The sequence below is a fragment of the Homarus americanus genome, unplaced genomic scaffold (genome assembly GCF_018991925.1).
Source record: "Homarus americanus isolate GMGI-L3 unplaced genomic scaffold, GMGI_Hamer_2.0 scaffold30535, whole genome shotgun sequence".
Taxonomy (NCBI): domain Eukaryota; kingdom Metazoa; phylum Arthropoda; class Malacostraca; order Decapoda; family Nephropidae; genus Homarus; species Homarus americanus.
Window position 1 is genome coordinate 8,866,612 of NW_024732440.1, and position 14,450 is coordinate 8,881,061.

A 14,450-nucleotide genomic window follows, 5' to 3' on the forward strand; every position below is an offset into this window, starting at 1 on the left:
ATATACATAACTTTATATTGTTATCAATGTTGGCGTGATATCATGTGTAGGTTGAGTCACCATCGTCATCTGAATCTAACAATGGAAGAATGAAATATTAATCTGTATACTTGTCTACACATCCACTATTTAACTCATGAATAGAAATAAAAGTAAGATTGACACTTTATATAGATAGTTATGTGATAATCTCCTCTACTGATTTATATCTAAGGTCAAAAAGGTCAAAGGTCAGTGTTGCAGCTGTATAAAGGGTTATGACATATATAAATTGATACCTACCTCGAGTGCAGTGTAGGGTTAATTTAATGATATAAAATCTTATATTAATTTTAAATTCTCTTTAAATTCGTCATTATGTTTATATATTAATCGTACTTAAGTTTACGTATTTGTGCTTCTTTAATGTGTTGTCTCACCAGTGGTAAAGGGATATAAGTGTAGTCGGGAGCCAGTGAGGAAGAGTAGCCAGGGAAATAGCACTGTATTATGTTAAATTTTTCCATTTCATTTTTTTAATACTCGCTGGCTAATGTTAGAATACTGGATTATCCCCCAACTCAAAATTGTTCATCGCTGAGGAAGAAATAGCTGAAAAAAGTGAGAATTTCATAATATTTGTATTTCATTTCGCTCTCCTTTTTTTTTTCCTGGGATATTTTTTTTTTAACCCTGTGATCAATATTCAAATACCATTTTATCCTTCGACTCAGAATACGTTCATGGTATCGGGTTATCTGTCCTTGGGTATCGGGTTATCTGTCCTTGGGTATCGGGTTATCTGTCCTTGGGTATCTAGTCACATGGTGAGCGGGTGTGTGTACGGACGTCCACCAGTATCCATAACTAATGCCATTTACACAATCATCCTTTGACAACAAATATTTGGGACATTGGGAGGAAAGTGTGAAGCAATAACAGGTGTATGAAGCCGGGCTGTGTTGTTCATTATAGTTATTCATTATTATATATATATTTTTTTTCAATTGGATCTGTAAATCATTATTTATTATCAGACAGGACAAATGGTTGCTGGTATTGTTGAAGGTAAAAACAAATCAATATTAGTTCCGTGTTTGTCTAAAGGGTCGACCAAAATAATCAAATACATATTTATATTTGCTGCTGAAATACTCTCAACCTTTGACACTTTGACACATTTAATTGTGGATGTTATCATAGCTGCTCACCGATGCTTTTCATTGTGAGTCATTTCAGAATAGCAAAAAAAAAACAAAAAAAACACTACAATACAAAGAAAATTTTAAGTAAAAATAAGTAACAACTCCAATACTCCACTTACAAGACCCTCAAGTAGATACCAGATATTGTTAAAAGTGTCTAGGGAATTTTGCTCGTAAGTGAACATGAGATAAAAAAATATATCCCAAATAATGAAGGAAACACCAAGAGACACCACACATTATAACCCTTACTTACTTAAACCTGTGTTATGTCGTTGTTCCATTCAGGATAAGTCTATTAAATTTATCGTTTGTTTGCTTGTTTGTTTGTTTGGATGCTCTTTAAGAAACTATCACCCTCATTTATCCTTCCAACTATCTACTTGGGATGATAACAGAGAGACGTTTGAGTCGATTATATTTACTTTGATTCGTGATAAAGATAACAATTTAAACTCTTCATATGTGTGTGTGTGTGTGTGTGTGTGTGTGTGTGTGTGTGTGTGTGTGTGTGTGTGTGTGTGTTTCCATTGCGCTAAATATGTGACGTACGAGACGACTTCATCCATCACGAAAACTTACTGCTAAACTGAAACTGTATTTGTGTGTTCCATGAGGACAAGACAAAAAACAGATAGCTGTCAAGTTGTCAATGTACTGTATACCCGGATCTTCACTATTGTCACCATGGTCTGAGCTCTTCGGGGGGAAACAATGAACCAGTCAAGATACAAAGAAAATCCGTCTACTGCTTCAAGAATTATAGCATTTTTACGATCTATACCACGCAATCAGGAGAGAGAGAGAGAGAGAGAGAGAGAGAGAGAGAGAGAGAGGTTTTCATTTATAGCCATATATGATGTTGTTCGTTCACTTGTTTGTATACATAGGACACCTTAATTAACCTTCATTCGTCTTTTTACTGTAACGAGAATATAAAGAATGAGAATGATGATACTATACTACTATTAATAACAATGGAAATTTCGTTAATAATAATAATAATAATAATAATAATAATAATAATAATAATAATAATAATAATAATAATAATAATAATAATAATAATAATAATAATAATAATAATAATAATAATAACAATAACAAAACAATATTAAAAAAATCACAACAAAAACATTTTCATTTACCTTAAGGAAACAAATTATCACCTGAGTAACTATTAAGTATTCATAACAAAGCAGGTAGCTTAGACGGTCTTGACGCGACTCTACACGAACGCTGACTGTGTGAGAATGGCGCAGATTATGCCTGACACTCCCATTATAATAACTCAGATAATGGCCAATTTCCGCGGCATTTACTTGACTTTTCGTGATCATTAATTTTAGCCTGAGTAGGTGTATTTATCTTCCCCGTGACGTTAAAAAAGAATAAGCTACATTTATGCAATCACGCGAATTGTTGTAAATATGTATGTGTGTGTGTGTGTGTGTGTCAAGGTATAACCCCTCCCCGCTTCTCTGAGGGTTGGCGACTGTGGTCCACCCCTGTAAATGTTTTCAGGACATCTTTACTAATCCATCTATATTTTGTATCTCTCCAGGGCCAACAAGTATTAAATTCCTTCATCCATCATAATTATTATCCACTAATCCCTAAATATATGTCTAAAGCATATTTCTTCGTATTCTATCAATTATCAATATTTCTCTCGTTGTTCTTATTAACATGGGTACTTTTAACGTGTTATATATATATATATATATATATATATATATATATATATATATATATATATATATATATATATATATATATATATATATATATATATATATATATATATATATATATATATATATATATATATATATATATATATATATATATATATTAGTATAAGTGATTTTAAGCATTTTACTTTAGATCCATAAATTGAGGGCCCGTAGTCTCCTTTTTCTCTATTTATTCAGGTGAGATCCCCCTACCCACCCTCCCTCCCTACCACCCCCAACCCCCGTTACCCTGCTGGAGCGGTGGTGTTCTCGGTCCAGCTCGCCCTCCCGTTCAAAACTGCATCTCGGCTTTAGGTGGACTCTGTTTTAAAAGCATAAAAATCCCCTTTTCATATTCACCACAGTGCAGCACTCACAACCACCGTGATATTCATGTGTCAGCTTACCACCAATACTACCACCACCACTGTATACCGCTACCACCACTGCCACTACTGCTACCACCACTGCCGCTACCTACTGCTACCACCACTGCACTGCCACCACCACCACACTGCCCACCACTGCTTACTGCTACCACTGTGCACTACTGCTACACCACCACTGGCTACCACTGTTCCCCACCACCACTACTGTACTACACTGTATGCTACCACCACTGCCACTACTGCTACCACCACTGACTACTGCTACTGCCACTACCACTACCACCACTGCCACTACTGCTACCACCACTGTCACTACTGCTACCACCTGCATGCACCACCACTGCCACTACTGCTACTACCACTGTAACACTGTACACTGTATATCACACCACGCACTTGCAAGCCACCACTGTACCACTGTATACCGCTACCACCACTGCCACTCACTGCTACCACCACTGTCACTACTGCTACCACCACTGCCACTACTGTTACTGCTACCACCACTGTCATTACCACTGTCACTACCACCACCACCGTCTGCTACCACCACTACCATATACATCACCACACTGCTACCACCACTGCTGCCACCACTGTCACTGCTACCACCACTGTCACTACTGCTACCACCACTACTGCTACCACCACTACTGCTACCACCACTGCTCACCACCACTGCTACCACCACTGCCACTACTGCTACCACCACTGTGCCACTACCACCACTGCCACTCTGCTACCACTGCCACTACTGCTACCACCACTACCACTACCACTGCTCCACCACTGCACCACTGCTGCTGCCTGCACTGCTACACTACTACTGCTACCACCACCACTGCCACTACTGCTGCCACCACTGTCACTACTTATACACCACTGCCACTGCTACCACCACTGCCACCACTACTGTCATCTACTGTCCACTGTACTGCTACCACCACTGTCACTGCTGCTACCACCACTGCCACTCTGTGCCAACTGCCTGCTGCTACCACCACTCTACCGCCACTACTGTTACTGTTGCCACCACTGCCACTACTGCTACCACTGCACTGCTACCCACCACTACCACTGCTGCTACCACCACTGCCACTACTGCTACCACCACTGCCACTACTGCTACCACCACTGTCACTACTGCTACCACCACTGTCACTACTGTACCTACTGCTACCACCACTGTCACTACTGCTACCACCAATGCTACCTGCCACTACTGCTGCCACCACTGTATACTTCTTATGCACCACCTGTCACTACTGCCACCACTGTATCACCACCACCACTGTCGCTACTGCCACTACACCACTGGCATACCGCTACCACCACTATCACTGCTACCACCACTGTCACTACTACTACTACCACTGTATACCGCCCTGTCGCTACTGCTGCCCACCACTGTCACTACTGCTACCACCACTGTCACTACTGCTACCACCAATGCCACATATTGCTACCACATCTATCACCAGCACTATCATCACCGCTACTACCACCATTATTACTACCAGCTCTACCACTATTACTCCTACCACCACTACCACCTCTATCACCGTATCATCACCGCTACTACCACCACTACTGCAACCACCACCACCACCACCACCTCTATCACCACTACCACCACCACTACTACCACTACTATTACCGCCACTACCACCACCATTATTAATACCAACTCTACCATTACTACTACTACTACTACTACTACTACTACTTTTTTTAACGTGGCCTCCAGCCTCCCCCAATAGCCACACCTTCGCCACCATTTATTTACCTTAATATTAAATATCCTAATACATAAGAAGCTATCCTATCTGTGTTAAATTAGTTGAGCCGCAGATCTATGCGGCATTCAGTGACTGTAGCCTCATAGTCAATATCTGCAGCAGTTGTCGGAGTAGGGGCAGAAGCTCTCGTTCCCCTGAGGCAGAGCAAAGCCGACCGAAGGAGAGAGAAGGACAGTCGACATCTCATCCAGGCTGTAACATAACTTCTGGGCTGCTGCTTCTGTTCGGAGATCAGCTCCGCGAGTCTGGCGTAGAAACATCTTGCACTTGGGCCCATCCCACCAGAGGTTGTGAACACTAGAGGAGTGAAGCTGCCTTGATCAACATTTTGTATTCTCTCCCCATATGCCCTTCTCTTGTCGTTCTCGTTCCTCCTATGCGCAGCATCGAGAGCTAGGTTACGGTGACAAACGGCCATGGGATCAAAAATCCTGATGTCGAAGAAAGCTCGCTGTCCCCGCGTCCAGAATCCTCGAGCACTGACGTCCACACGGGCTTCGTTAGAAGTGTTTGAAGTCCTATGTTGGAAGATCTCGCCATCCAGTGGAAGGAGGGTCGGTTCTACCATGACGTCCCGGCAGATTTCCTTCAACATATTTGCTGTGAGATCCCTTACCTTGTCATGCCTCATGCATATGAAGCCCCCCTTCTTGCAGACCATGGCGTGATCGCAATCATAGGAAGAGCCACACACGCATTGGGAGGGCAAACCATCTACTGGCCAACCGTACCTTAGAGCAATGGCATCTGTAAATTCTTGTTTGTTAAGGCTGAAACCATTTGCCCTTATCGGTAACGTAGTTAACCAGTTCGAGGCGCCCACCTCCTGTGCTATAGCTACTTTTTTTGTCAAATTTTCTGGAACCTGCAGCAATAGTTGCTGCAACATGTCATTTTGGCAGTGCTGCCGATCTGTTGTAATGGACCTACGGATCTTATTTACTTCGCTGGTGTCCACTTCCCCTGTTGCATTCTGGGCTATTATGTGGTCAGTGAGGGCTGCCGTGAGCTTAAGTGAATTTTGATGTTCAGAGTCAGCAATCTCCTCTGGATTAGTTAGTCCCATCCCTCCCAGTCTTGGTGGAAGTGCAAGAAGTGTTCTTTCTGCTGGGGTTAAGTCAGGGTGTTTCACTAGTTTGGGAATGAACTTGACACTGATTGCTTCTTCCAAAGGGTGGAGGAGGGGTCCGATCTCAGGGATGGTACGCATCAGGTAGTTCCAACGATGCTTGACTCCATGGGTGAATGCTGCAAAGGCCGCATGTGGCTCTGTGTTAGCAATCTCCGATAGAGCTTGGATTTCGCTAACCCACTCATTCACCTTTCCCGCTACGTACTGGGTCTTGAAGTCCGTAGTGCCAATTACTGCGCCTAGATGTCTTTGGCCGTCCTTAGTTATTTTGACCTCACTTTCGCCGAAAACCTCCAAAGCCCGATCATAATGATCTGGCTTCACGATGAGGAAGGATTTGCTGGCGTTTGGGTGGTACCCTATTTGTGGACCTCGCGATGTTACCAGGTCCCACCACTTTTTGATGTCCTCCACTTTCCTGCTCCTGTAAGGTCATCAGCATATGCCACTTGTTTGACCCCAGTTGTTTCAAACTTTATTTCTTGTTGGAGCACTGATAGGCCTATTGCATACATTGCCATTGCAACGGGGTCCCCCTGTGTTGTTCCCTCAGTCGACTGTAGGATGGTATCACCTCGTAGAGCCTTGTTGTTTACTATGTAGAGGTCTGATGGATTCCTATACGAATTTTCAACATACATCGCAAAGCTAGGACACTTGATCTTGATGTTGTGCAGTGCAGCCTTGCGGTTAAGTATGTTGAATGCGTTTGAAGCATCCACCAGGAGAACGGCCTCACAATCACGCTGCTCGAATATCAATCTCATGGCGTGAATGGCCGCCTCCCCACCAGCCTGGTGGCCAGCACACACTTGTAGGTTCCCTGCTGCTGCCCTGACATCGTCCTTTACCACCTCCATTATGCACTTTCCGATAATCCGCCTCAGCACTTCCCCCACCCCTATAGGTCTACATCCTGGTTTCTTTTCCAGAGGAATAAGGCGGCAGGCCGTCAGGGCCTGGAGGTGATGGCAGCAAGAGGATGCAAGCTTTCTTGCAAGGGCGGCAATGGCAGTGCAGAGATCGCTTGCTACAGGGCCAAACTTGTTTGTGCTGAGGATGACTCTCCAACCGTTTGCATCCAGACCTGAAGGGCCGGCTCCTCCACGAGTCTTCAGTGCCTTTTTCCACACCATCTCTCCTGTTATTTTCTCGAACAGGACAGCATTTGGTGGGATATAGTCACCATGGAGCCTGATGCCTTCAACTTCACTTGCAGGGGGATGTTTCTCTTTCAGTAGGTTTTAATGTCTCTCTGTTTATTGGCATCACCCCACCGGAAGATTCCTGAGTGAGAGATCTTACCGCGAGAGACACTTTTCCCACACGCATTTTGTTTCCAAATTTTCTTGCCACGTCATCGGTGTTTTGCTTTCCGTCACCCGTAGATTTTAGTCTCTCCTGCAGTGTTCTTGCTTCACATAGGAGATCATCTAGGGCCCCAGTCCGCCACATTGTCAATCTTCTCTTCATTGCTGCCACATTTTCTTTGTGCTTAGCCTTTGTGTGTGTCCTCTGACAAAATAGATGTGGTATTATTGCCAGTATTTGAAGAGCTAGGGGGGCGAGGAAGCGGTCCTGAGTGTAATCAGTCATGAAGAAAGTCATCTCCCGAATCATTTCTTTGGTGGCCGCACACTTGGGTGGTTCAAATAAGTTAGCGGGCGACCACTTGACAATTTCTGAGTAGGTTTCTTTGACCCATACGCCTGCATTTTCCATCGACATGCCTTTCCACTGAGGCGGCTGTCTCTCATTCTCCTCCTGGACACCTGCTACTGAGGGAGCAGCATTTATTAGTACTACATTTTCGGGTTGAGTAGACTCACTGCTATCATTTCGGATATCATCGGGTGGTTGGGTCCCGGCGATATCCACTGTGGCCGCCTGTGTCGGCTCCCTGCCACGTGGGTTCCGACACTGGTCTAGCTTCCTGCAATCCACACATGGTCGGTTTGTTTCTCGCACAAAGACAATTTGTGCAGTTTTGGTTCGGGCTAGCACAGACGCAGCAAAGACTGTTGCCAGGCATAGTGACCAGCACCTTGGGCGACAGATATTTCCGCCTCCGACCTCTGCTATTGGGCCCATACGGACGAAGAAACTAGATCTTATGCGTATGAGGCACAGAGGTGACGGCCTGGCCTGCGGTGTCCGAGTAGTAAGGGCATACGCGCGCGTGTGGTTGTGTCGGGCACCCCCCATGTGGGCGATAATCCACACATGAGAATAATCCACTGGGAGCAAGAATTGTCACACCTAACACTTGATTATGTCACTTTGGTAGAGATAGCCGCCATTTCTATGGTCTCGCTGATGTAACATTAGTTATATATACTCACTTGGTCAGCCGACACTACATGGAGTGGCCGTTACTTGAGGCGACTGAAAGCGCGAGGCACTTGGCCCCATAGGGGCGAGAGTCGCGATGCCACCCTTGCTAGGGTAGGCCTATCGACACACTGGCACTGACACTTGGCAACTCCAGCCACCCACCATTCAAACACTCACAGGCTTACTTGAAGATCGCCGGTGAACACGAGCAATATTTGCGTTTAATGTCGTAAGGAATGAGAAGAGCCGTCGGCGATGATGCTCAAGGTGACATCCAACGTTCATCGACACACTGTGAAATTCTCGCTCCCACAAACTGAGTATTTCCCCACCAATAACACTTTAAATCAGGGAAGGCACCCCAACACACCCACGCCACGCCACGCCACTACTACTACACCTACTACTACTACTACTACTACCTCTACCACCACCACCACCACTACCACTAACCATCAGCACTAATCACCACTAACCTACCTTAACCCATCACCCTTCGGCTTCTCACTATCACTAGTATCTGCTAAGTATGTGGTAGTCTGTATGCGGTTGTCTGTGGTAGTAACAAGCGGTAAATCGTTCCCCAACTCTAACCACACCTCAAAATCCTCCATCATCGGTGCCATCAACACAGACTTTAACAGACACTCGTAATCTATTCACACTTACCTCCACCGACACCCAAGGACAACACATAACTTAATAGACACCCACTACCCATCCACACCTACACCCAGAGCTTTAATAGATAGATACACACCGCTCATCCATACTCACATACAGTACACACACAAGGCGACAGATATATGAACAGACTCCCAGCGCTCACACACACACACACACACACATGTAAACTTCTCCTGAAGACTCACAATAATGTGTGGAAGTTATACTGAATCGTTCACAAAAGTCTATCTTAGTTCACTTCACTGAGATGGGTGGACGGATACAAGTCGTTATATGTACATATTTGTACATATATTTACACTTGTATCTACAGAGGAGGCTGACCACTTGATCTAGGACTGAGGCGAGAGCAGTGTTGGAGATTCTAGTTCTGAGGTTATATTCAGAGTTAGATCTGCGAGGACTGAAGTGGTCTCTCAATCAACTGCTCAATGATAGATCAGTAATGTGTGAGTCCAGCCTAAGACTGCCTAGCTAACCAGGGCGGGACCACCCTGGGGCTAACTAATAATGACGTCACGAAGGATGATGCATGGGTTCAAGCTTCTAGAAACTTCTCTTAGAAGGAAGGGTTGCTATGCATCAACGCCTTGGTATGAACACCTGAGATCAGTGTCAGGAGCGTTACTGAAATAGCTGTCAGGAACATGTTCTCGTTGAGCCGTGAATCACCCTTAATTGACGTTGGAAATATCTAACTAAGCTAATTAATAATTTACATCAAATAATTGGGAGTTACAATTATTAAACAATGCCTCTAGTCATCAAGTAAGAGTCATTAATGATATAAGTAATGAGCTTTAAAATGTGATATCACCATATTGAGACATCTCTGGTCGACTCACTGTCGCCAGACCATCGTACGTGACGAGGCCAGCTGTGTTTTACCAAGTTAAATAAATGCTTACTACATGGTTGATATGAAAACATCTTTGACCCCTGCGGGTCAATGCAAAATTCATAATGAAAACTTATTCATCCATAGTGGTTGTTATACTGGTTACAGACTAAACTGGTTATACACACACACACACACACACACACACACACACACACACACACACACACACACACACACACACACAAACGTCCTCCCCACCGACAATGAAACTGACACATAGTTCACCTCAACTCTGCAGGTGACCACGAGGCAGGTAATTCTGTACTGCAGTTATCGCTATACTGGAGAAGCACACCGCCCCTTCCTGCTCTCATAATTGCCACGAGTTGGGTGTATTTGCTCGATGCTTTTGGTCTTTCCTGATACCACCGAGGGCAGCAGGGCATCTGTTTGTTCATTACCTGCCAAGCTCTAATGGGTTTGCCTTCCTCAATAATTTTCTGAAAGGATATTACCCTCCAGGATCACATCAAGGCCGTTCGTCGGATGGGTGGCTGTCTGTGTCTCTGTGCTCGACTTATTAGGAGTGAAGATAATCCTTATTTCTGTCTATCTGTGTCTGTCTCTGTCTCTTTCTGTGTCTCTCTCTCTCGTTCTCTTTTGTCTCACTTTCCGACTTTATCCATCACCTTTGCTCTGTGTCTTTCGAGCTCTTTTTATCTCTCTTTCCTATTTTTATCCCTTCAACTGTCTCTTTCGCTCTCTGTCTCTCTTCCCATCTCTATCCTTCTGCCTATCTTCCTGTCTGTCTCTACATAAAGATATCAATAGATAAATAGGTATAATGAACAGGATACATATTAAAATACTACAATGCCATGATAAGTCTAAATACTAAATTGCTAAAATGATAATATGAAGAAGCTATGATGGTAACTAAGCTAAACATGACGAAGAAAATTGCATCTCAATTTCAGCTGCATCACGATACAGCTGCCAGAGATCCACGACCCTGAAAAACAGTGACAAAAATACGCTGAATTGTGAAACTTTTCTTGAGGTCATTTACAAATTACCTACACCAAGAGAAAAAAAATCCTTGAATATGTTTTAGGATGTTCATCAGTTATAGGGTTAAAATTAATTTGTTCATTTATTTTGTTCTCTATTCTCAAACACAAGGATGAATAGGAACATAATAACGAAAGAATATCTCGCCTTGGTTCAAAGTGACTTAGGTTCGAACCCCACATACACACGATAAGTTACGGATAAGATGATGTAATAGGGACAATCTTCCTCACCTTACCAGTACGGGGTAACTTGACCTCTCCAGGAGTGTTGGGTTGAATAAACTAGTGAATACAGACAATATTGATGTATAACAGGGAGGGAGAGGCGGGTAAGGGAGAGGTGGGTGAATGGGAGGTGTGTGAGGGAGAGGTGGGTGAAGGGGAGGTGTGTGAGGGAGAGGTGGGTGAAGGGGAGGTGTGTGAGGGAGAGGTGGGTGAAGGGGAGGTGTGTGAGAGGAAGGTGGGTGAAAGAGAGGGAGAGGTGGGTGAAGGGGAGTTGTGTGAGAGGAAGGTGGGTGAAAGAGAGGTGAGTGAGGAGCAGTTGGATGAGGAGGACTTTGGGGAAGGGGGAGGTGTGGGTGAGAGGGACAGAGAAGTGAGCAGTTCTTGTACTAAACAGAGGCAACAACGACTCAGGTCATGTCAACAGGGTAACCCATCTCCAGGGAGGGTAAACATGATGCACAACAGACTCACACAGATAACGGGACCACCTTGAGATTGCAACGCAGAATATTGCAAAAATAAGTCAGCGACTGTCTCGACCCAGGATGTCCGCCAGAGCTTCATCTTGCAAGAAAACAAAAATGACGTCAACAAGGAAGAGATTTAGGACAAAATCCTCTAAAATGTATATGGCTGGACATAAGGTAGTCAGTATAAATGCCTGCATACTATACACAGTCATACATAATAGATGTGAAAAATAGAAAGGTATTTAAATTTTGTTTTAACTAATTTTCACATTCTGTATACACGCAAACACGCACACACACACACACACACACACACACACACACACACACACACACACACACACACACACACACACACACACACACACACACACACACACACTAATGAAAAGGTATTTTATATATTAAAATTTTACGTACCTCTTATAAGCTTTAGTTTTAATCCTACACATAACACAATACTTATTTTAAACTAAGTATCACCTTCACAATTAGTGGAGTGCCTGACCAACCGTGTACATCATATTTATATTAACGTGGTGTAGTCAGAAACCTTTTTATTATTTTCTTCAAATAAATTAATAACAGAGTACAGTTATTGAACAAAACAACACTATGATACAGGGAGAGTCAGATAAAGATAATTTATATAATGGCTATGTATAAGGACAGCTGTTATAATAATATGTAGTTTATGCTTCTTCTTGGTCATATTATAACCTAACCTAACCTAACCTTACCTAACCTAACCAAACCTAACCAAATAAAACCAAACCAAACCAAACCTTACCTAACCTAAACTAACCTAACTTAACCTAACCAAACCAAACCAAACCTTACCTAACCTAAACTAACCTAACTTAACCTAACCAAACCAAACCAAACCAAACCAAACCAAACCAAACCTTACCTAACCTAACCTGACTTAACTTAACTTAACCTAAGCTAACCTACAATGTAAATAATATTAAAATAACATTCATAGGTCAGGTAGCCAATGATTCACGGTGGCTTTAACTCTGTAAGGTCTCTTAAGTTCTTCCAGTGAGTAAACAAACAAGTCAATAACGGACTCGACCCCAAATGGCATTCATTGATCTTGCTGCCATTTGGCATCACAAAAATTGTGACCAAGTCGTAGGTTGCTCATCTGACATTCTGCCTCATTTACGCAAAATTGCAGGGTCTCAATTGTTTCTCTTACTTTGACAACACAACTTACTGTACTGCATATCTATCGTTTCTCACTATTGAGCTTTTTTTTTATGTTGCATTTATTTATTATTATTATTATTATTATTATTATTATTATTATTATTATTATTATTATTATTATTATTATTATTATTATTATTATTATTATTATTATTATTATTTTATATATCTTCGTCCCCCAGGCCCTGATGTGGGTCATTTACCTCTGCCCGGGTGGGCTAATCCACTTAGAAAAAGAAAAAAAGAAGAAAGTCGGCAAAGTTATAGAATCACCGGAAGATCCGATACCCAAGCTTATTTAACCTGAAGATTAGATACCCAGCTTATTTCACCTGAAGATGAGATATCCCAGCTTATTTAACCTACAGATTATATACCCCAGCTTATTTCACCTGAAGATCAGATACCCCAGATTATTTCCCTGTGATATCAAATCTACAGGTGAAATAAGCTGTAATATCAAATCTTCAGGTGAAATAAGCTGTGATATCTAATCTTCAGGTGAAATAAGCTGTGATATCAAATCTACAGGTGAAATAAGCTGGGGTATCTAATTTACAGGTGAAATAAGCTGGGGTGTCTGATCTTCAGGTGAAATAAGCTGGGGTATTTAATATTCAGGTGAAATAAGCTGGGGCATCTAATATTCAGATGAATTAAACTGGGGTATCTGATCTTCAGGTGAATTAAGCTGGGGTATCTAAAATTCAGGTGAAATAAGCTGGGGTATGTAATATTCAGGTGAAAAATAGCTAGGGTGCCTAAATTTCAGCTCATCCAAATTATGTCAATGTAACTCCCTTCTTCTATGTAAACTACGACTAAACACCAACAACCCCAAACACACGAGACACGCAGACCGTAGTTCATGTTGGCAGGTGTTTATTGATCACGCTGGGACTCGAGACCCTCACCTGGCGACAGAGAATTTAAGAGGAAAAAATTAGGCCGTATCTCGCGGGTCCACTGCAGGAAAAGTTGTGTTGCCTGGAATGTAAAAGGTATGTGATGATGGGGAGATGAGGCCGCCTGGGAAACTGTTCATCTATCTGGAGCTATGGAGGTAGATGTTACTGCACAAAAGAGAGTTGGGCGGTCAATAACCCACTTGAAAAAAAACTGATCGCACAAACGAACAATGTTAAAATTCGAGGATATTAACACCTACTGCTGTGCCCTATTTGTTTACAAATCTGTCAATTACATCCCAGTAAAGACTACGCTCTCTTCCTTTAAATCATCTCTTAAAAAATATTTATTGTCTAAGTATTAATATTTCTTGTAATACGTACTTTATATACCTGATTTTATTGTACCACCAAAACCGTTTTATCAGAAATTATCTTGTAGATAGATAGAAATTAC